This window comes from Arachis ipaensis, chromosome B8 (assembly GCF_059453495.1).
Source record: "Arachis ipaensis isolate K30076 ecotype BB chromosome B8, ASM5945349v1, whole genome shotgun sequence".
In the NCBI taxonomy this organism is placed as follows: domain Eukaryota; kingdom Viridiplantae; phylum Streptophyta; class Magnoliopsida; order Fabales; family Fabaceae; genus Arachis; species Arachis ipaensis.
Window position 1 is genome coordinate 83397658 of NC_142443.1, and position 24744 is coordinate 83422401.

The 24744-nt window shown below is 34.0% G+C and overlaps 1 non-coding gene across 1 annotated transcript; it reads right to left on the reverse strand.

Moving 5' to 3' along the window:
- Positions 1 to 22453: 22453 nt before the first annotated feature.
- LOC148548640 (small nucleolar RNA R71) lies at positions 22454 to 22561 on the reverse strand. Its single transcript, XR_015897164.1, has one exon. It is a non-coding gene; the product is annotated as a small nucleolar RNA R71 (small nucleolar RNA).
- Positions 22562 to 24744: the final 2183 nt, after the last annotated feature.

Sequence of the window (24744 nt, forward strand, 5' to 3'; positions counted from 1 at the left end):
ATTTTTAATGAAATTCTCAAATCTGAGAAGGCACCGTACCTGATGAAAGTGGATAGTTAAAGTGTTACTGTTGATAGGAGAAGTGTCAGTTTCAAAGTGACTCAAGAAGAAAAGAATAGAAATAAATGAGATTTTGGCAAAAATAGAAAATGGGTGTTTGAGTTATTGGAGGTGGAAATCAAGAAGAGATTAAAAAGATGATTTTTTTTCTTCCTTTTTTCGTGCTATTATCAGTTTGAGATTCGATTGAGGAATGAAGAGAAGTACAGAGACAACTACTATTTATTTCCTGAGAGATCAAGCACAGAAAGTTCATTTCCTGAGAGATCAAGCACGGATAAATTAGACAACATTCCCAAACCTGAAGGCATTCTACCAGTTAAGCTATTCCCAGAAAGTAACACAGACTTCAACAAAATCAAACCACCAATTGACTCAGGAATAGAGCCAGTTATTGAGCAAGAAATTAAATCAAGCACCTGGAGTGCACCAAGGTAGTTGTTATTGCTTTGGTCACTAAACCACTCAGGAATAGAACCATTAAGCACAAACCTGAAGCATTAAAGGAAGCTAAACGGGTAAAATTGGCAAGTGCATCAACAGAGAAACTTGGGTGAAGACTAGCTTTATATGTTCTTCTGAAACCAGAAATGTTGATTCCGATAACTGAAACCTTTTGGCAATGAATCCCGGTCCAATTCCGGCATGGTTCGGTTTTCTTGGCCAGTTTTTTGCTCTTATACCCAATGAAGATCGAAGTTGAAGCAACGAAAACCATTCGGTTCTTGAACTCGAGAGGGTTAGGGAGGGCAAGGATTAGAGATACAGGGAAGGAGGGGAGGGATGTCTATTTTAGTTATTTTACCTAATAATTTAGTCTTGTCCATATATATCCAAACATAATACTAGACATTACATTAGTGTCTTCTCCATCATATCCAAACACAATACAAAAACAATAATTTTTAATGTTCTGTTCTGTTTTGTCTTTGTCTCAGTGTCATGTTCTGTTCTGTCTCTGAAAACAAATGCAGCGTATGTGATTGACACTGGTTTGAGCAGCTGCCAATACTCCTCCAGATCTGAACCCCAGGTTTTGTGCGGATCCATTCTGATTGAGGGTGAAGCTCGTACAGTCCATTCTCCTTAATGATCTTACTTAAAATGCCACAGACAAAGTCAAATCTTCTGGATCAGAGAATACTGCACCTTGAGTTCTAGCCTCTACTACAGAGATCCTAATCTCCCCAGAAATCGGCTGAACTGATGTCTCGAGAAGTTCCCAACGAAGTCGTGGATTAGCCGTCTGAGAGACGTATATTCAAGCTGGTTGTTCATCATTGTCCGATGAAAGACGCACTCTGAACCCATGTAGAATGTGATAACCTTATGCCAGTTCAACGCATTCATATTGATTAAGAATGAATATACATCTTAGAATTAATCAAACACGGATCGAAGAGAAATAGTAATACTTTTATTAATTCATAGGACTCAGTAGGGTTCCTCCCCTCAACCTAGGAGGTTTAGAAACTCATACTGATGTAAAAACACAAGGTAAACCTTGAAAATAGCATAAAGAAGCCTGATGTTGTTTGAATAACATGAATAAAATCCCTTAAATACTAAACAAATGACTAGTAAGAGTAAAACAATCTTTTTAGTGCTAAAATCCACTTTTGGGGCCCACTTGGTGAGTGTTTGGGCTGAGCTTTGATGAGATCCACGTGCTATGAGGTCTATGGGCATGGAACGCTAGCTAGGGGTGTCCTCTTTGGGCGTTTGTACATTGGTCTCTGCTCTTTTGGGTGCTGTACGCTTGGAAGGGTGTAGGAAGATGGCGTTGGACGCCAGTTTTGGGCCTTCTAATCCGAAGCAAAGTATAGACTATTATATATTGCTGGAAAGCTCTGGAAGTTAGCTTTCCATAGTTGTTGAGAGTGCTCCATTTGAACCTCTGTAGCTTCATAAAAGTTATTCTGAGTACAAGCAGGTCAGATCCAGGTAGCATCTGCAGTGGTTTCTCTGTCTCTGAATCAGACTTTTGCTCCAGCTCCTCAATTTCATCCAGAAAATACCTGAAATTGTCCAAAAATCACAAAAACTCATAGTAGAATCCAAAAATGTGAATTTAACACTAAAACCTATAAAAACTTAATAAAAACGAAACAAAATATACTAAAAACTATATGAAAATGATGCCAAAAGGCGGATAAAATATCCGCTCATCACGAAGCGTTCACACACGATAACTAAACGTGTAGACACAGACAGAACAAGACATAATATATATATATAAAACCTTGTAGATAGCTCCAAGATTGACAAGGTAATAACTAAATTAACAAGATATATACATAAGTATGAAATACCAAAAAGAGGGTTAGTTACAGCCTGCGGAGTTTAGGCCAGCTAGTCAAACTAAAATATGAAAGAGTTTTTGAAGTTTAAAACAGCTTATACAACTTATATCTAAAATCCAATCCTCTAAGGTCATAAAGTCTAAAATAAAAAGGTGAGAGAAAGTACTATAACAAGTAATCAAAAAACCAAAGATAACAAAAGATCCTCCACTCTGTCACCATCCGCAAACTCACCTAGGTGGGTTGTGACCTGCATCTAAAAAATAATAACATATGGTATGAGAATCAGAGGTTCTCAGTATGGTAACGGTGCCCAATATGTAAGATGTAAGGTTTTGGAACGCCAAAGGCAATCCTAGAACTTCACATCACAGACATTCAAGCTTAACAAAATAAATAACTTAAACTATAAACCATAAACAGGGTTATCTAAACTTAGTGATGCACGGAAAACTTGTCTCTCAACAAATCTCCCTTCGGCAAGTGTACCGAATTTGTCGTCAAGTAAAAACTCACAATAGAGTGAGGTCGAATCCCACAGGGATTGATTGATCAAGCAACTTTAATTAGAAGAATGTTCTAGTTGAGCGAATCCAGAATTTGGGTTGAGAGTTGCAGAAAATAAAATAGCGGGAATGTAAATAACAGAAAAGTAAATGCTAGAATTAAAGGACTGGAAGTAAATGGCTGAAAATAAATTACAGAATTGTAAATGGGAATGGGGAATTTGCTCATAAAAGTAAATGGCAGAAATTAGAGAGAATGGGTAAGATCAGAGATGGGGAGTTCATTGGGCTTAGGAGATGTTGCAATTCTCCGGATCAAGTTCATTTTCATATCTTCCTCAATCAATGCACTCATTGATCTCCTTGGCAATCTTAAGTGATTGAATTACAATTTCTTGCAATTCAATCTCTCAAATCTTGATCAATAGCCAATTCCTTGGTCAATTGCTCATGAGAAGAGATGAAGTATGGTCACTGATTATACCACACGCATTTCCCAAATCAAGTATTGAGAGGGTTATAGTCACATACCCATCCAAACCCAATTTGGTCCAGCATGAGAAAGCATTTCTAGCTTGATCTCTTCATTCCTCTTTCAAGGTTCAAAAGAGATCCAAGTTTGAATAGCTTCTCTTCCAAGATAACTACTCAATGGGATGAAGATCGAAAGCTTTCAAGTAAAATCAAGAGAAAAGATAGAAGAAGAATAATGAAAATTAGTATTGATCCATCAAATTACAACGAGCTCCCTAACCCAATGAAAAGGGTTTAGTTGTTCATAGCTCTTGAAAATGAAAATAAAGATGGAGAATACATCATAGAACTAGAAATTTCAGAGAAAGTAAAATACAGAGAGTAATTCTCTTTTTCCAACTTCCAGCCCCCTTTTTAACAATTCAAAGCTACAACTATATATACTATTCTTCTCAGCTTCTAGTTTGCTCTTCAAGTCTTGGGCCTTTGGATCTTGAGTTTGAAGCAGCTCTTTTCTTCATTTGGGCTTAGCTTTACTTGCAGAGAGAAAGTGCTAAGTGGGCAGAGACTTTAGCTCAGGGCGTTAGGGGTGCTTAGTGAAAGTATAAGTTCGAGAACGTTAGTGACACTTAACATTTTCACTAACGTTCCAATGTACCCCTTTGCCTCACGTTAGAGCCCACGTTAACTAGGTTAACGTGGCTTCTAACGTGGCCTTGCCAAACTTCGAGAACGTTAGTGACACTCAACATTGTCACTAACGTTCCAGTATGCCCCTATTTGCTTCACGTTAAAGCCCACGTTAACCTAGTTAACGTGGCTTCTAACGTGGCCTTGCCAAACTTCGAGAACGTTAGTGACACTCAACATTGTCACTAACGTTCCAATGTGCCCCTAGATCTCATGTTAGAGTCCACGTTAACTAGGTTAACGTGGCTTCTAACGTGGCCATTCTTAGCCATCCCAACGTTAGTGACAATGTTGAGTGTCACTAACGTTGGCTCATCATTCATTCTTCATCGTTAGCTTCCACGTTAACTAAGTTAACGTGGAAGTTAACGTGGCTCCTTGGGGGGTTGTGTGGTTGCTTCCAACGTTAGTGACAATGTTGAGTGTCACTAACGTTGTCGACAACTCTCACTTCTCACGTTAGCTCCCACGTTAACCTAGTTAACGTGGGAGTTAACGTGGTGTGTTGCATCCTTAGGCCAACGTTAGTGACAATGTTGAATGTCACTAACGTTGGCTTCTCTTCCCCATTTAACGTTAGAGGCCACGTTAACTAGGTTAACGTGGGCTCTAACGTGGCCACTCATGAGTGTTTGCCAACGTTAGTGACAATGTTAAGTGTCACTAACGTTGGCTCAACTTCCCTTCTCCACGTTAGAGTGCACGTTAACTTAGTTAACGTGACTCTTAACGTGGGCAATGATGGCTTTGAGAGTGTTATTGGCAATCACTTTTCTCATTAACCTTGCAAGTTACCTCCCTTTCCTTGCTTCCTTTGGTCTTGAAATCAAGCAACAGAGTGCATCAAAGTTCTAGTCCAAGTCATGGGTAATGCAGCATACAATTTGTCACTAAATTCATGCAAAATCCTCATGAAATAATGTAAAATGCACAATGTATGCTTGAATCAAGGTGTAGGTGAATATCTACCCAAAACTAGCTTATTTCCTAAAGAAATGCATGAAACTACCCTAAAAACAGTAAAGAAAAGGTCAGTGAAACTGGCCAAGATGCCCTGGCATCACATAGGCGATTTCTAACTAAAACTAGTCACACCATTGTATACCACAACCTTCGCCAACCTAACCTCCGTGTGATTCCATCGCCACCGCCTCCCGATCCTCCTTAACACTAGTAGAACAGATATAATGCAAACAAGTAAAGAACAATTAATATTCATGTATAACAGGTAAGCCAACTAGCATTTAGATATATTACAAGTGTAATTACCCATGCCATGCACGTGATAAAATTGAAATTATAATTTTTAATTATTTTTTTAAAATTAATTTGAATTATAATAATTTGATTAATAAAAAAGTAACATGTTATGTATTGTTTGTTTTTTTTAATCTAGTGTTAATTGGATTAACTCTAAAATAGTTATTAATCGGTTTTAATAATCTACTTTTTTCAATAAATCAGACATATATAGTGAATGTGATAATAAATAATATAGTAATAGTTAAATCCACTAACAAAAATATTGGCTATTATCATACTATAAAACAAATTAAATATAAAGGCTATTAACACTTATAAATCTATAAAATCGCACTGTCTTTGATTCATGTAGGAGTTTACTTATCAAATAAACTTAAAATATGAACACAAAATATTTATAAAATAGACCTAGCATTACTTGAAAGAATCATGGAAAATAATCAACTTACCTTATTATCTATGAGAACCATTTCTATGTAAGTCGTCTTGTTCTTGTCAAATTTAGATGGCACTTTCCAAAACCTTATATATTAATTTTGTTAAATAATTCTATATATATATATATATATATTAATTTTGTTAAATAATTCTATATATATATTAAGAAAACCACCATATATATATATATGAATTATATTTTGTTAAACTCTATGTTACCGGTTATTAAAAATATTAAAATATGAACTAAAAATATTTATAAAATAGACCTAGCATCACTTAAAAGAATCATGGAAAATAATTAACTTATTTTATTATCCATAAGAACCATTTCTATGTAAGTCATTTTGTTCTTGTCAAATTTGGATGGAACTTTCCATAACCTTATGTATTAATTGTTAAATAATTATATATATATAACGGTAATTTTTCTTAATATATACATATACATAAATAAAAAAATATATGAATTATATTTTGTTAAACTCTATGTTACCGGTTATTAAAAACATCTAAATCACATATATTAATTATTTTTTTGTTATAATTATTTCATTTTATATATATGATTATTTTTTATTCTACAATCATGTAATAATTTTTTATTTTTTATATCTATATATATTGCTCAATTCCGGCTCCATTCATACGCATATTAAGATTTTTTTCTAATAGTGATGTTTTAATTTTTCGTTTTTCTTTTTTTCACGTATCTTTCTTTTTTTTTAAAAAATAGTGATGTTTTAATATTTTTTTTCTTTTTTTTAAATACATTTTTTTAATAATTATATTTCTAATCTGAAATATAAAATGAGAAAAAAAGGTGATACACATATCCAAGAAAGAAAATAAACATAAAAATTAGCAAAAAAAGAAATTTTATATTAAAAAATATAAAAATAATATATTAAAAAAGAATAGTCGTAATATATAAATTGAGTCAACAATTTAAATTTCTTTAAAACTAATTTAATTAAATACCAATATTAGAAATAAATTACTTAAATAATATTTAATCTATTCTAGTCCTTAGACACGTATAGATTAGAGTTATTCTCATAACGACAACGAACAGAAACAACGTCGTAAGTTCAAACATTTAGAATTCGTGCAAATTCAGACTATTCCTTTGTTCTTTGAAAACCTTCTGTATCCTGATAGAGTTGAATCGCAATTTCTTTTATGGAAAAAGAGTTACGGATATGGCTTTGATGTGTTGGAGACCAAAATTCAGAAGTCACTATTTATGTTTGAGTGTGACACCCATTAAACCCAAAAGGCCAAATAAAATAGTATTTTTAGTTTTATTCTCATTTAATTCTAAATCAAAAATAATAATGACTTATTTAATTAAGCATTTATGATAATAAATAAGCTAAGATGATCATTATATAAGTCATTTAATGTAAAATAGCTTAATTTACGATTATAATTAATATATGTATTGTCCATAAATAGATTAGGAAATAATAATTTCGTAACAAAATAATCATTCAATTTGAATTACAATTAATTGATTGATTGATAGAAATTATAATAAATTATATGATATTTAAAAAATTAACCAAATAAATTAGTTGATATAATTAATTTATTATAATAAATTGAATTTAATGACTTAAAAGAAATAAATCAAAAGACACCATCAGAAACATATTACGACAGTTTAATCATTAAGTGCAGAAATTTAATTTTTGCATAATAGAATAGATATTTACAGATTATTATATTAAACACAGACTAAAAAAAACACACCAAATAAAATAAAAGCATCTATGGTAAAATATAACCTAAAAAATCACTTAAATCAAAAAAGAACTTGTGATGAATTATAATAAATTTATATATGAGAAGTAAAAGTTAAAAAAATAATTAAAAATAAAGTAAAAAGAACAATTAAAAAAGTAAAAAAAGATAGAAAAGATAATATGTGGAGTAGATAAAAAATGTATTGCAATAGAAGATTAATATAATTAATTAAAACAAAATATGAAAGAGAAAAATCAAAATACGATCTATGTTAAAAAAATTTCAAAAAAAATTTTAAAAAAGAACCTATTAATCAACTTTTACAAAAATACTACAAAAGATTTAAATTATCTTTAAATAAAATAATAATACCCTTAAGAATTATTAATCAAAATAAATAAAAAAATTAATATAAAACAAAATTATAGAAAAATATTAACGAAATTAAGATAAAAAACAAAAATAAAAAATTATAAATATTTTACCTGAAGTACAAAATAGAGAAAAAGAAAAGAAATATATAAAATAATAAGATAATAATTTGAATTAATTGAGTTCATTTATTTCATTGCTTTATATATTATTTATTAAATAATTTAATATTTATCTCGATCAAATCAAATAATAAATTAGTTATAATTAATTTGGTTTAATGAATCAAACAAAATTTAAAATAATTTGATATTTACTCTAATTAAATTAAATATTTGAAGTTATGATTAATGTAATTTAATGAATCAAATAAAATATTAAAATGATGAAATATTTATCCTAATCAAATCAAATTATATGATTGATTAGTTATAATTAATACAATTGAATGAATCAAACACATTAAATTGAAAAATAATTTAGTTAATTTGTGTCTTAATAAGGACACATTTTAAAAATATTTATTTTTCAACAACTTTTATAACAAATTTTTTATAATATTTTTAACTTATGGCCTAAAGGCACAGTTATAATAACCCATTAAAAAGTACTTAATTAGTTAATACAAATAATTAATATAATTGATTTAGTTCAATAAATTAAAAGAAATAAATGTGAAAGGAAGAGATAAAGGAAAAGTGAAATTATATATATGTATATCCATTAAAAAGTAATAAAAAAAGTCCCTTTTAATTTATTATTTATTAATTGTTAATTTATTATAATTAATTTCACAACATTTAAATTGACATTATTTTTAATTATAATAATCATTTATCCTTAATAATTATTGTTAGGATTTAATAATTTTTCATGTCTTACAATAATTATCTATAAAAAAATATATATATCCTGAAAAAATAATTAAATAAATTTGTTCATTTTGTCCTATTTTCACATTAAAAAATTTTTTGTTCTGTCTTTTTTAATTGTTATTATGTTATTAGATTTGTTAAATAATATTAAAAAAATTATTTAAAAATAGAAATAGCGATGGCACCTTGAATAATTAATCAATAGAATTAAATTTAAACAAATAAGATATTCAATCAATTATACGAATAATAGTATATTTATAAATATTAATAATAAAAATAGTCTCACTAATATAAATGATCAATACAATAATTATATGAAAAAATACCTAATTACATAATTGCATAATTTTCAAGATCCTATATAGTTGAATCTAATGGACAAATAAAAAAATATTTATATGATAATGTCCTAACATTTTAGCATACTATAAATCATATTATAAATTTATATATCATATTATAATTTTAAGTCAACTTCTTAAACACATTATAATATAAACCATCTAAAAAAATACACCAAATTAACAAATATCACATGGGTCACAACATACACTCTAAATTGTCACGATATTTCAAATAAAAAGAGCATCAATACAGGGAAATCAATGAATATAACTAAAATAAAGAGCAACAAAGAGACACACACAAAAAATAATAATAAATAGAATCAATAAAAATATTAACATATAAACCACATACACGAACAATGTATATATTAATTGTGAATCACAAAAAAAGATATATATATATATATATATATATATATATATATATATATATATATATATATATATATATATAAGAAGTACAAAATTATAAAACAAAATTATAGTAAGATTATTAAAAAAAAATTATCGTAAGATTATTTATAGTAAGATTATTAAAATAAAATAGAATATTATAAAACAAAATTTTACTAAGATTATTTAAAAATAACGTAAAAATGACACATCTTTTTTGTTAATTAGAAGCTAAAAGAAAAAAAGTATACGCCTAATAATAAGCAATTAAAATAAACAAAAATTTTAAAAAAATATAAAAAATAAAATGTATAAATAAAGATAAAAGAAACAAAAAATAAATAAATTACAAAAATTGTACCTTAAATACAAGAGAGAGAGAGAGGAAGAGGGAGGGAGGGAGGGAGAAAGAGAGGGAGAAAAGAGAGCGAATGAGTAAAAAATATTTGATCTTGTATAAATAGATGATATTGAAAAAATAAACTAATTAAATTAATTCATATATTTCGTTATTATATTTATTATTTATTAAATAATTTGATATTTATTTTAATCAAATCAAATAATTAATATAATTAACCAAATTAATTAATTGATAAATTCAGATAAATTATAATAAATGGTGAGATCTGAATGTCTAATCAAATTAATTAATTGATATAATTAATTAATTATAATTGATTTGCTTTAACGAATTAAATAAAATAAATCAGGAAACACTTCAAGAACATGTCACATCAGTTCCATCATTAAGTACAAAACTCGATTTTTATATAATAGAATAGATAGATAGAATAGATAGATAATAAAGATATTTTCTTAAATTAGTATAATTATGCATTGTTCATTAAATATTAATTGTAATATTATAATATAATTATAATAAAAATATGTTTCTAAAATAAATTTATTTAGAGAAATATAAATTGGTTATTAATAACTGGTGCCATTATCATATAATTATCATATTATTATTATTATTATTATTATTATTATTATTATTATTATTATTATTATTATTATTATTATTATTATTATTATTATTATTATTATTATTATATTTTTGATTGATAATTGATAAGTAGTTTAATAATGCATTAAATATTGATTTTATATAACTATAAAAAAGATATTTTTCTAAATTGGTATAATTATGCATTATTACTTAAATGTTAATTATAGTATAATTATAATAAAGATATTTTTATAAAATAAATTTAGAAGAGAAAATAGTGCATTCATTTTGGCGGGAAAATAGATTCATGAGGAATCGACACCTCCCTTCTATTAGTTGGGGGAAAACCCAGTTTTAGTATATTAAGTAGATTCAAATAGGCATAACTCAAGTAATCAAAGGAAGCAAGCAGGTGAAGGATGCATATGATTAATGTCAATCTTATTTTGGCTCGTAACATCACTTGTTGGTTCAAAATACCAACCCAACACATCTTTGGTGATGTTTCCTTTCCTACCACGCTAGGGATATAGTGCCCTGCACACTATCATAAAATGCGCATCTCAGGGATATAGTGTCTGACACACTCCTGCAGCAGAGGATCTGCTATGCCAGGGATATAGTGCCCTGCTCACTCATGCGGTAGAAAGGCTGTCAATCATAACTTCACCCAAGGGATATAGTGCCCAGCTCACTCTTACAGCAGAAAAATTGCCACGCCAGGGATATAGTGCCCTGCATAATCATGTAGCAGAGGATCTTCTATGCCAGAGATATAGTGCCCTACACACTCTCATTATTGAACAGATTCGTCATCTTTTTTTCCAAGTTCTCAAGTTCCAATCTCATCATCACCATCATCAATCCTCAAGTTCCCCAATACGACATAATCATTCCAAATCTCAAAGTCTTGTCAAAGGAATACCTCACCACACCACATTCACTAATCTCATCTACAAACCTTCCCAAGCCTAAGTCACCAGCTCTAAACTCATATCAAAGAAAATCACCAATTCAAATTAACTATCCCATCTTCATTAGTCTTAGAGTCTAATTAATAGCCACAACTCTTAAAGAAAAGTTATGGAAGTTTGGAAAGTGATAAACCCCATTTTTAGGGTTTATCCTATGCTTAATTTAGTAGATTTTATCCATTATTCTCACACTTATTCATATAATTAGCATGTTTTACATTTTTCTTCCTAATTTTGTACTATGATTGAAAACATGCTTCTTTGGTCTTAAATTTGCTAATTTTAATCCCCTCTTATTACCATTTGATGCCATCATATGTTTGCTGAGTGTTTTTAGGGTTTATAGGGCAGGAATGGCTTAGAAGACAGAAAGAAAGCATGCAAAAGTGGAAGGAACGCAAGAAATTGATGTTTTGAGAAGCTGGCAGCGATGTGTACGCATGGGTGATGCGTACGCGTGACTGGTGCAGAAGGCAAGCGACGCGTACACGTAAGTCACACGTACGCGTGACCAGGATTTTTGCTAAGCGACGCGTACGCATGACAGAGCGTCACGTGCTGCATTACACAGAAGACGCTAGGGGCGATTTCTGGGCTACTTTTGGCCCAGTTCCAAGCCCAAAAACACAGAATAGAGGCTACAGAGTGGGGGAATCATTCATTCAATAATTCATTCACATAATTTTAGGTTTTAGATGTAGTATTCTAGAGAGAGAGGTTCTATCTTAGTTTAGGTCTCTTATTCTTAGTTCTTCTTAATTTTAGTTTCTATCTTAGTTTAATTTAATTTTCTTCTACTCCTATTTATTTTAGCACTTTAGTTTATCTTCTCTTGTTGATTTCTCTATTTTCCCCATTTAGTTTATGAATTCTCATGTTAGATTTGATTTTCCTTTTTAATGCAATTTGAGGTATTTCATATTTATTGCTCCTTTCTTCGTTTATTATTATTGAATGCTTGCAATTGTTAGTCTTAGGTTTTATTATTCCTTGTTAATTTTCTATGCTTTTACCTTGTGCCCACCAAGTGTTTGATAGAATGCTTGGTTGGATTTTAAGTTAGCTTTTTATGTTCTTAGCTTAGATTGAATAATTTAGAGACTCTTGAATTATCAAAATTCACTTGTTGATTGGTGATTGAGATTTGCTACTTGACTTAAGCTTCACTAACTCTAATCTTTGATTAGGACTTGTGAACCCAAGTTGAGTTACTCACTTGACTTACCTTCGATTGTTAGAGGTTAACTAAGTGAGAGTAAAAGGCAATTACCATCACAAGTGACTATGATAATGGGGATAGGAATTCCAATTATCAATCCTTGGTAGGACCTTTCTTATTTGTTAGTTTATTTACCTTTTATTTACATTCCTTGCTTATTAAACTCAAAACCTAAAAATATACTATCTCATAACCAATAGTAACATACTTCCCTGCAATTCCTTGAGAGACGACCCGAGGTTTAATACTTCGGTTATTTTTATTGAGTTTGCTTTAGTGACAAACAAATTAAATTTGATTGAGATTTAATTGTCGGTTTAGATCTATACTTGCAACGCGATTATTTTTGTGAAATTCTTTACCGATGATTTTTCTCCCATCAAATTTTGGTGCCGTTGTCGGGGAAATTACAAAGGTGTGCCTTATTATTGGTTATTGTACATATTTGCTTTTTGCTATTTGTTAGTTTTTGTTAGTTTTAGGACTTTGTTGCTTATTTTTATTAGTTTTTATATCTCTTACTACTAAGAATTCTCACCCCTTTGGATATGAGTTTGGTTCAAATTATGTTGTAGGAAATGGAAGCTACAATGAAAACTTACATCAAGGATGGGATAATCAAAGATGGGAGGAGCCTCAAGGATTTGATCAACCCTCTTGGCAACAACCTCCACCAACTTACTATGAGCAAGAGCCATTCCAAGGTGCATATTAATCTAATAGCTATGGTGAACCCCCTTGTAGTTACCAACAAGGCCTACCATATGCCTATGAACCCCCTCCTCAACATAGCTTTGAACCACTATACTCACAAGCCCCCTACAACCAAACACTTCCTTATGACCCTAACCCTTATCCACCATACCAACCACCTTATGAGCCATATGAACCATACATAGAGCCACCCCGATTCCAACCCAACTACTCCAAAGAACCACCACCTCCATATACACCTTGTCCATATCCATCAACTGAAGAGCCGTATGATCCTAATCATGTTATCCAAGCGGAACAAGAGTCAAGGGATCGTCTCAAAGAAACACTGGATCAACTTCAAGCAACCATTCATCAACTAGAGTGAGTGGAAAGCCAGAAAGAACACGAAGTTTTCATGGCTAAAGAATCTCAACTTGAGAACAAGGGATTGAAGTGTATTGTGCAACAAATGAAAAAGATGGAGAGTGTTGAACCACCACATCCTTATTATGATGAACCACCCTCATATCATGATCCTTTCCTCCCAAACAATGAACCCTAATATCCACCCCAATCTCCAATGGGTGACACTCTAAGTGTTCTTCTTCAAGAGCAAAGAGAGATGCAAAGGACGACACAAGATTTCATAGCTACCTTGACCGAGGTAGTAGGTAATTTAGCCTCTCTGCGCTTCGACACTCAAAGTATTCCCATGGCTACATGTGGAGAATCAATAGAAGAGCGTAGCATGAAGGAGACACTTGAAACTCCAGTGGACAATGAGGAACGTGACTTTGTATTGGAACAAGTGGAGGAAGCCGTAATAGTCGAAGAGGAAGAAGTGGTCGAAGACTTAGGAGACGCTGAACATCAGTGGGAATCCAGAGTTGTAGAGTATTCCTCTAAGAAGCATGAAATTAATTTCAAAGAGGCTAGTGCACAACCTCCATGGCATATTCCCTATGAAGAATTGGACAGAATAGATCAAGAAGCAAGTTCTCTTGGTGATGAAATTCAAGAACCTTCTCCCGATAAAATTGAAAGCAATATTGAGGTAGATTTCTCTCAACCTCATGGTTATGATGTGAGTGACGGAGAAGAGTTTGATGAACTTGATGAGGAAGAGCTTGAAGGTGAAGAATATTCTCAAAAGGTGGAAGTCCTTCGAAAAGGATGGACGGGAGTTGAGTTTGCTTTGTCAAGATCGTTGGAGACTTCTCTACCTAGGTTGCCGTCTACTACATCATTTGAGTGGGTAAAACTTATCTTTATTGGATTTACTGTCCCACTTGAGTATGGTATGCTTGAAACGGATGGCCAACTTAGGAGGCTTTGTGGCATTAAGCATAAGAGAAGGATGTTTAGTGGTTGAAGTTTCAAATCAAGGATCATCAAGGTTGATATTTTAAGAGCCAGATGCAAGGGTGGGACTAGTGAATATTTGGTTGGATCTAGAGAAGAGTTTGGTATTGAATTGAGAGTTCGGATTGCTTGCCACCCGGTTAGAAGAATGATGATCCATTTCAAGATGGGTGTAGAAACAGGATTTGGGATCCCGGCATACAAGAGGATCAACTTGGGAAGCTCAAAGCTTGTGAGGAACTTCATCAAGGCTTGGTGAATTTATTCAGAAATATTGGAGCTTATTGGAGGTCCAAGCTTTGGTGGAAGTTTCAAGATGAGTTCAAGCACAAGCCACCATGACAAGGAGCTCACCAAATATCCAACTTAAGGACTTTAACTAAAAGTGCTAGCTGGGAGACACCCCACCATGGTATATTCTTCCTATTTTCTCTTTTGTTTGCATTGGTAATAAGTTACGTTTTCATTTTTAGTTATGTTTATTTAATTTACATTATGGTTTCACTTGCTTAATCATATTTGGCATTTCTTCGATAGCCTATTAAATTAAATTAAATTATATAAAAAAAAGCTGTCATGCGTGCACGTGAGCGACGCATACGCGTCGATGCTCAAAACTGGACCATGCTGAAATCGTGGTGAAACGACGCACGCGCGACCTGGACAGAGAGTTGTGCTAGGCCCGCGCTGGTGGGGTGCTAGGCGCGCAAGCCAAACCAAGCGTACGCGTGACCCACACATATGTGTCCCTAGTGTTTTTCACTATCCATGCGTAAGCGTCAGCGACGCGTACGTGTGGGCATGAAAATCGGCGTAAAAGAGTGAATTGAACAGAGATTTGTGCGACCATGGTGCTGGAGTCGCACGAGTAGTCACGCGTATGCGTGACCGACGCTCACGTGTCATTATTCATTTTCGGCCATCCACGCGTACGTGTGGAGGACGCTTACGCGTCGCATGGCCGTTTCCGTTTTTACGCGCACGCGTGTTGTATGTGCGCGTGTCGCGTCCCGTTTTCCATTCTACTTCTTTCTTCTTTCCTTTCTTACTCTTTCTTCTTCCTTTCTCACTTTCTTCTCCTCCATTCTCATCCTTATTCTCTTTCCTTCTCTTTTACATTTTACATTTGCATACTTTCATTCATTGCATTTTAACTTTGTGCATACTTTTATTTTCTTTTCTAAGTTTATTATTTTTCCATTGGTGTTAAATGTTCTTATTCAACTATTGCATCTTTTCTTGAATTATTTTGGTGTTTAGTGACTTGATTTATATTTTTAGGTATTATTATTCATAGGTCAATGTTAAATTTTTATGACACTTGTATTCCATTTGCATTGATATGCACTTATAATGTCTTTCAAAACCCACTCTTCTTATTCTCTCTCCCCCATTGTTGAAATTTTTGCACTATTGATATGCCATTTGCTTCTACTGTTTTCTCACCTGCATGTTATAGCTACCATGTAGTTGAGACCCTCATTATTTGGCATTAACCCACCCATATTTTTTTTTGTTTTCCTATCTTTGTTTCTGGGTTACTTTTCTTCCTTTTTCCCTTCTTTCAGGATGGCCACCGAGAAGGGAAAGGAAAAGCTTCTCAATGGGACGACAGACAAGTCCATCTGCACAACCTTTGGAGAAAAGCATTAGTTGTAGCCGCCCGCCCACTTGTTTATCTTAGCATGCACCGAAGACGGTGCAGTCTTTAAGTGTTGGAAGGTCGATACTGACTTCCGTGGGTTAGTTACTTCCTTTCTCAACACCAATGTTTAATTTGTTAGTTGTTGCATTTGCATGTTTGATTGCATGTTTGTTTGATTTTGTGCATATTCTACCACTGCTTGGTTGAAGCGATGAATTTTTTTCCAGGAAACTATTTTATAGCATTTCACTAATTTGAATTAAAATTTTTATTGAACTTGTTTGAAGAAATATTATATTGGAACATGGTTTAGAGCTCGAACACACAAAACTAGTGAGATTTTGAGCCTATTCGATTGGTTGCATTTTATCAACCAATATTTTATTTTTGGTGTGTGTTGTTCTCTCTAAAATTGTGATCTTTGTCTTGCTTAATTCTATATTTCCATTGTTTGATGTATGCATGCACTTACATGATTGAGACCTTGTTTCACTGAGCTTACATACCCATATGGCCTTAACCTTTTCATTATCCTTTGTGATCCAATGTTGAGGCTTTTAACCCCATTTATTCTTTACTTTAGCTCATCACTAACTCTAAGTGAAAAAAATAATGTCCTTAATTTGAATCCTTGGTCAGCTTAGACTAGTGAAAATGTTCATGATTTAAGTGTGGGAAAGTTGGGTTTGCCAATATTTGGTTTGAGAATTGGGTGTTGTATATTCTTGTGAAAATGTGCAAAATAATAGTTGAGCATATATTCTTGCATTCAATAATTTAATCATATGCATTGAGAAAAATAAAATAAAAGAAAAGAAAAATAAAAAGAAAAAAAGAGAAAAAGAAAAGAAAAAAAAAAGAGCAAATAATAAAAGGGGACAAAATGTCTCAAAGTAAATGGTGATAGCAATGCATATGTACTGTACTCGAAATTAGGATGCATGGATATGTGGAAAACATGGTTAATGGATAGTTAGGTTTTGTATTTTGTTTACATGGATTGTCTTTAGGTAGGTGGGAAGTTTAGGTTAATTAAGGAGTCAGATTTCAGTCCACTTGACCAAATACAATCCTACCTTGACCCTAACCCCATTACAAACCTTAAAAGACCTCTTAATATGTGTATTTATGCATTAAGTTTTTGTTGATTGTTAGATGAAGAGCAAGCCTTAGAAAGCAAGGTTAGTAGAGAATTGAGAGAATCGAACTTTAAACACTTGAGTCAGTAGAGTGTATACACTTTGGTTCACGAAATCACAATCACACTTTTGCAATTCCGCACAACTAACCAACAAGTGCACTGGGTCGTCCAAGTAATACCTTACGTGAGTAAGGGTTAATCCCACGGAGATTGTCGGCTTGAAGCAAGCTATGGTTATCTTGTAACTCTTAGTCAGGATATCAATAATTCTCAGATTTAATTGTAAAAAGTAAAAGAACATGAAATAAATACTTGTTTTGCAGTAATGGAGAATAGGTTGAGGTTTTGGAGATGCTCCATCCCCTGAATCTCTGCTTTCCTACTATCTTCTTCTTCACACACGCAAGGCTCCTTCCATGGTAAGCTTTATGTTGGGCATCACTGTTGTGAATGGCTACTTCCTGTCCTCTCAGTGAAAATGTTCCAAATGCGCTGTCACCGCACGGCTAATCATCTGTCGGTTCTCGATCATGTTGGAATAGGATCCATTGATCCTTTTGCGTCTATCACACGCCCAACAATCGCGAGTTTGAAGCTCGTCACAGTCATCCCTTCCCAGATCCTACTCGGAATACCACAGACAAGGTTTAGACTTTCCAGATCTCAAGAATGACCGCCAATAATTCTAGCCTATACCACGAAGGTTTAAATCTTAGATTAGAAACCTAAGAGATACACATTCAAGCCTGATTGCATGTAGAACGGAAGTGGTTGTCAGGCATGCGTTCATATGTGAGAATGATGATGAGTGTCATGGATCATCACATTCATCAGGTTGAAGTGCGAATGAATATCTTAGAATAGAAGTAAGCATGATAGAATGGAAAATAGTAGTAATTGCATTAATTCATCGAAACACAGCAGAGCTCCTCACCCTCAACAATGGGGTTCAGAGACTCATGCCGTAGAAGATACAATATGAAACGTGTAAAGTGTCATGAGGTACAAGATGAATTACTAAAATTAGTTTTTATAGTAAACTAGTGACCTAGGGTTACAGAAAATGAGTAAGCTAGGGTGTTTAGTGTAAAAAATCCACTTCCGGGGCCCACTTGGTGTGTGCTTGGGCTGAGCATTGAAGCTTTCATGTGTAGAGACTTTTCTTGGAGTTAAACGCCAGCTTTTGTGCCAGTTTAGGCGTTTAACTCCAGATTTTATGCCAGTTCTGGCGTTTAACGCCAGAATTCTTAAGCTGACTTGGAACGCCAGTTTGGGCCATCAAATCTTGGAACTAAAAGTGATGAGCGGATAATTTATACGCTTTTTGGCATTGTTTTTAGTATGCTTTTAGTATGTTTTAGTTAGTTTTTATTATGTTTTATTAGTTTTTATTTAAAAATCACATTTCTGGACCTTACTATGAGTTTGTGTGTTTTTCTGTGATTTCAGGTATTTTCTGGCTGAAATTGAGGGACTTGAGCAAAAATCTGATTCAGAGGCTGAATAAGGACTGTAGATGCTGTTGGATTCTGACCTCCCTGCACTCGAAGTGGATTTTCTAGAGCTACAGAAGCCCAATTGACGCGTTTTCAATTGCGTTGGAAAGTAAACATCCTGGGCTTTTCAGCAATATATAATAGTTCATACTATGTTCAAGATTTGAAGGCCCAAATTGGTATTCCAAGTCAGCCTAAGAATTCTCGCGTCAAAACGCCAGAACTGGCACAAAAGCTGGCGTTTAACTCCAAGAAAAGTCTCTACATGTGAAAGCTTCAATGCTCAGCCCAAGCACACACCAAGTGGGCCCGGAAGAAGATTTCTGCATTAATTACTTATTTCTGTAAACCCTAGGCTACTAGTTCTCTATAAATAGGACCTTTTGCTATTGTATTTTCATCTTGGATATGCTTTTTGATCTTGGTTCTTCGGGTTCCCTCTCTAGGGCCGAAGCCAATGACCACCATTATCACTTTTGTATTTTCAACGGTGGAGTTTCTACACACCATAGATTAAGGTGTGGAGCTCTGCTGTTCTTCATGAATTAATGTAAAGTACTACAATTTTTCTATTCAATTCACGCCTACTTCTTCTCTAAGATATTCATTCGCACTCAAGAACATGATGAATGTGGTGATTATGTGACACTCATCACCATTCTCACCTATGAATGCGTGCCTGACAACCACTTCTGTTCTACATGCAAACAAGCTTGAATGTGTATCTCTTGGGTTTCTAATCTAAGATTAGAACCTTCATGGTATAGGCTAGAATTATTGGCGGCCATTCCTGAGATCCGGAACGTCTAAACCTTGTCTGTGGTATTCTGAGTAGGATCTGGGAAGGGATGACTGTGACGAGCTTCAAACTCACGAGTGTTGGGCATGTGACAGATGCAAAAGGATCAATGGATCCTATTCCAACATGATCGAGAACCGACAGATGATTAACCGTGCGGTGACAGCGTGCGTAGAACATTTTCACTGAGAGGACGGGAAGTAGCCATTGACAACGGTGATGCCCAACATAAAGCTTGCCATGGAAAAGAGTATGAATGATTGGAAGAAGGCAATAGGAAAGCAGAGGTTCAAGAGGAATAAAGCATCTTCATACGCTTATCTGAAATTCCTACCAATGAATTACATAAGTATCTCTATCTCTATCTTTATTTTATGTTTTATTTATCTTTAATTATCAATCCTCCATAACCATCTAAGTCTACCTGACTGAGATTTACAAGATGACCATAGCTTGCTTCAAGCCGACAGTCTCCGTGGGATCGACCCTTACTCACGTAAGGTATTACTTGGACGACCCAGTGCACTTACTGGTTAGTTGTGCAGAATTGTGACAAAGTGTGATTCACGTTTGAGAGCTCCAAGTCTTTGGCGCCATTGTTGATGATCACAATTTCGTGCACCAAGTTTTTGGCGCCGTTGCCGGGGATTGTTCGAGTTTGGACAACTGACGGTTCATCTTGTTGCTTAGATTATGTACTTTTCTTTTTTATTTTTCAAAATTTTTAAGAATGAATTCTAGAGTTTCAAGGTGATGTTCTTATCATCAGAAAAGCTGATTGATTCTCATCAATTTAGCTGCTGAATGTAATGTCCTGCTAAAGCTTGGCTAGCCATGTCTAATCTTTTTAGACTGAAGCTTTAGACTAACATTGCATGATTCATGGAATTTTTATTAAAAGTTTTGAACCCCTTTATTTTCTTTTCCACTCAATATTTGAAAAATCACAAAAAATTTATAAAACCATAAAAATAAAAAATATTTTATGTTTCTTGTTTGAGTCTAATATCAATTTTTAAGTTTAGTGTCAATTGCATGTCTTTATTCTTCTTGCATTTTTTGAATATATGCATTATGTTCTTGTTTTGTGTGTTTTGTTGTTTCTTACATGCATTTTCAAATTGTTATAGTCCTTAGTATACAAACTTCTAAGTTTGGTGTCTTGCATGCATTGTTTATTTGATCTTAGTTGCATTTTTTATTGTTTCTCATCATTAAAAATTCAAAAATATTTTCAAAATTGTGTCTTTTCAAGTCAATAATACAGAGAATTAAAGATTCAGAACATTCAGCAGAGGAATTAAACAGAAAAAGCTGGGCGTTCAAAACGCCCAGTGAAGAAGGAAAACTGGCGTTTAAACGCCAGCCAGGGTACCTGGCTGGGCGTTTAACACCCAAAAAAGTAGCATTTTGGGCATTAAATGCCAGAATGGATAGCATTCTGGGCATTTAACGCCAGGAGGACACAAGAGGGAAGATTTTGTTTTTAATTCAAAATTTTTTTCAAATCTTCATAAGTTTTCAAAATCAAATCTTTTTCAAATCATATCTTTTCAAAATCAATTTCTTTTCAATTTTTTTATTTATTACTATTTTCAAAAATCCTTGCTACAATTAATAATTTAATTCAAAATTTTCTAGTTGTTACTTGCCTATTAAGAAAGGATCAAAAGTTTTAATTCTAGAATCATATCTTCTAATTTCTTGTTAGTCAAGTAATCAACTTTAATTTTAAAACTTTCTCTTTTTAATTTGATTTTCAATCATATCTTCTCATTCATATCTTTTCAGTCACATCTTTTTCAAAATTAAGTTTCAATCATATCTTTTTGATTTCTAATTTCAAAATCTTTTTCAAAAATCACTTAATTTCTTTCCCAATCTTAGTTTTCGAAAAACCTTTACCAAATTTTCAAAATTTCTTTTAATTATTTCAAAATATTTTACTTTAATTTCGAAAAATTCTTCCCCTCTTCTCACATCCTTCTATTTAAGGATTAACACTCCTCCACTATCAACAGTTCGAACTCTATCCCTCTTGATAAGTTCGAATTCTTCTCTTTCTACCTCCTCCTTCTATTTTTATTTTCCTCTGACACCTCAAGGAATCTCTATACTGTGACATAGAGGATTCCATACTTTCTTCTTCTCTCTTTCATATGAGCAGGAGTAAGGACAAAGATATTCTGGTTGAGGCTGATCCTGAACCTGAAAGGACCTTGAAGAGAAAGCTGAGAGAAGCTAAAGTACAACTCTCTGTAGAGGACCTAACAGAGCTTTTCAAACAAGAAGAAGCCATGGCAGCCGAAAACACCAACAATGCAAAGAAGGTGCTTGGTGACTTTACTGCACCTACTCCTGACTTCTATGGGAGAAGCATCTCTATCCCTGCCATTGGAGCAAATAATTTTGAGCTTAAGCCTCAATTAGTTTCTCTAATGCAACAGAATTGCAAGTTTTATGGACTTCCATTGGAAGATCCTCATCAGTTCTTAGCTGAATTCTTGTAAATCTGTGACACTGTCAAGACTAATGGGGTTGATCCCGAGGTCTACAAGCTTATACTTTTTCCCTTTGCTGTAAGAGACAGAGCTAGAACATGGTTGGATTCACAACCTAAAGAAAGCCTGAACTCTTGGGAAAAGCTAGTTAATGCCTTCTTGGCAAAGTTCTTTCCACCTCAAAAATTGAGCAAGCTTAGAGTGGAAGTCCAAACCTTCAGACAGAAGGAAGGTGAATCCCTCTATGAAGCATGGGAAAGATACAAGCAATTGATCAGAAGGTGTCCTTCTGACATGCTTTCAGAATGGAGCATCATAGGTATCTTCTATGATGGTCTGTCTGAACTGTCCAAAATGTCATTGGACAGCTCTGCTGGAGGATCTCTTCATCTGAAGAAGATGCCTGCAGAAGCTCAGGAACTCATTGAAATGGTTGCAAATAACCAATTCATGTACACCTCTGAAAGAAATCTTGTGAATAATGGGAAAAATCAGAAGAAAGGAGTTCTTGAGATTGATACTCCGAATGCCATACTGGCTCAGAGCAAAATATTGACTCAACAAGTCAATATGATTTCTCAGAGTCTGTCTGGAATGCAAGCAGCAACAGGCAGTACCAAAGAAGCTTCATTTGAAGAAGAAGCTTATGATCCTGAGAACCCAGCAATGGAAGAGGTGAATTACATGGGAGATTCCTATGGAAACACTTATAATCCTTCATGGAGAAATCATCCAAATCTCTCATGGAAGGACCAACAGAGGCCTCAACAAGGCTTCAATAACAATAATGGTGGAAGAAACAGGTTTAGCAATAGCAAGCCTTTTCCATCATCTTCTCAGCAACAGACAGAGAATTCTAAGTAGAGCCACTCTGACTTAGCAACTGTAGTCTCTGATCTAATTAAAACCACTCGAAGTTTCATGACTGAAACAAGGTCCTCCATCAAAAATTTGGAGGCACAAGTAGGTCATCTGAGTAAGAAAGTTACTGAACTCCCTCCTAGTACTCTTCCAAGCAATACAGAAGAGAATCCAAAAGGAGAGTGCAAGGCCATCAACATGACCTATATGGCCGAACTTGGAGAGTAGGAAGAGGCAGTGATCTCCACTGAGGAAGACCTCACTGGACGTCCACTGGCCTCCAAGGAGTTCCCTCATGAGGAATCATGGGAATCTGAGGCTCACACTAAGACCATAGAGATTCTATTGAATTTACTTCTGCCATTCATGAGCTCTGATGAGTATTCTTCCTCTGAAGAGGATGAAGATGTTACTGAAGAGCAAGTTGCTAAGTACCTTGGAGCAATCATGAAGCTAAACGCCAAGTTATTTGGTAATGAGACTTGGGAGAATGAACCTCCATTGCTCACTAAAGAACTTGATGACTTGACTAGGCAGAAATTACCTCTGAAGAGACAAGATCCTGGAAAGTTCTCAATACCTTGTACCATAGGCACCATAACCTTTGAGAAGGCTCTGTGTGACCTAGGGTCAAGCATAAACCTCATGCCTCTCTCTGTAATGGAGAAGCTAGGGATCATTGAGGTACTAGCTGCAAGAATCTCACTGGAGATGGCAGACAATTCAAAGAAATAGGCTTATGGACTTATAGAGGATGTCTTGGTAAAGGTTGAAGACCACTACATCCCTGCTGATTTCATAATCCTAGAGACTGGGAAGTGTATAAATGAATCCATCATCCTTGGCAGACCCTTCCTAGCCACAGCAAAAGCTGTGATTGATGTTGACAGAGGAGAATTAGTCCTTCAAGTGAATGAGGACTCCCTTGTGTTTAAGGCTCAAGGATCCCCCTCTGTAATCATGGAGAAGAAGCATGAAAAGCTTCTCTCAATACAGAGTCAAACAAAATCCCCACATTCAAACTCTAATTTTGGTGTTAGGAGGCCACAACCAAACTCTAAGTTTGGTGTTGAGAGGCCATCATCATGCTCTGAGTATCTGTGAGGCTCTATAAGAGCCCACTGTCAAGCTATTGACATTAAAGAAGCTCTTGTTGGGAGGCAACCCAATCTTTACTTATCTATGTTAAATTTCTATTTTCTATTGTTATTTTATATTTTCTGTAGGTTGATGATCATGTGAAGTCACAAAAACAACTGAAAAAGTAAAAACAGAATGCAAAACAGTATTAAAAACAGAACACCCTGGAGGAGAAACTTACTGCCGTTTAAACGCCAATAAGGGTAGCAAAATGGGTGTTAAACTCCCAGTCTGGCACCATTCTGGGCGTTTAACGCCAGAAATGGGCACCAGACTGGCGTTTAACGCTAGAAAAGGGCAAGAAGCTGGCGTTAAACGCCAGAAATGGGCAGCAACCTGGCGTTTAACGCCAGGATTGGAAGAAAGGGGCGTTTTGCACGCCACTTGGTGCAGGGATGAGAAATCCTTGACACTTCAGGATCTATGGACCCCACAGGATCCCCACCTACCCCACATCTCTCTCTCTTCTTCACCCATTCACC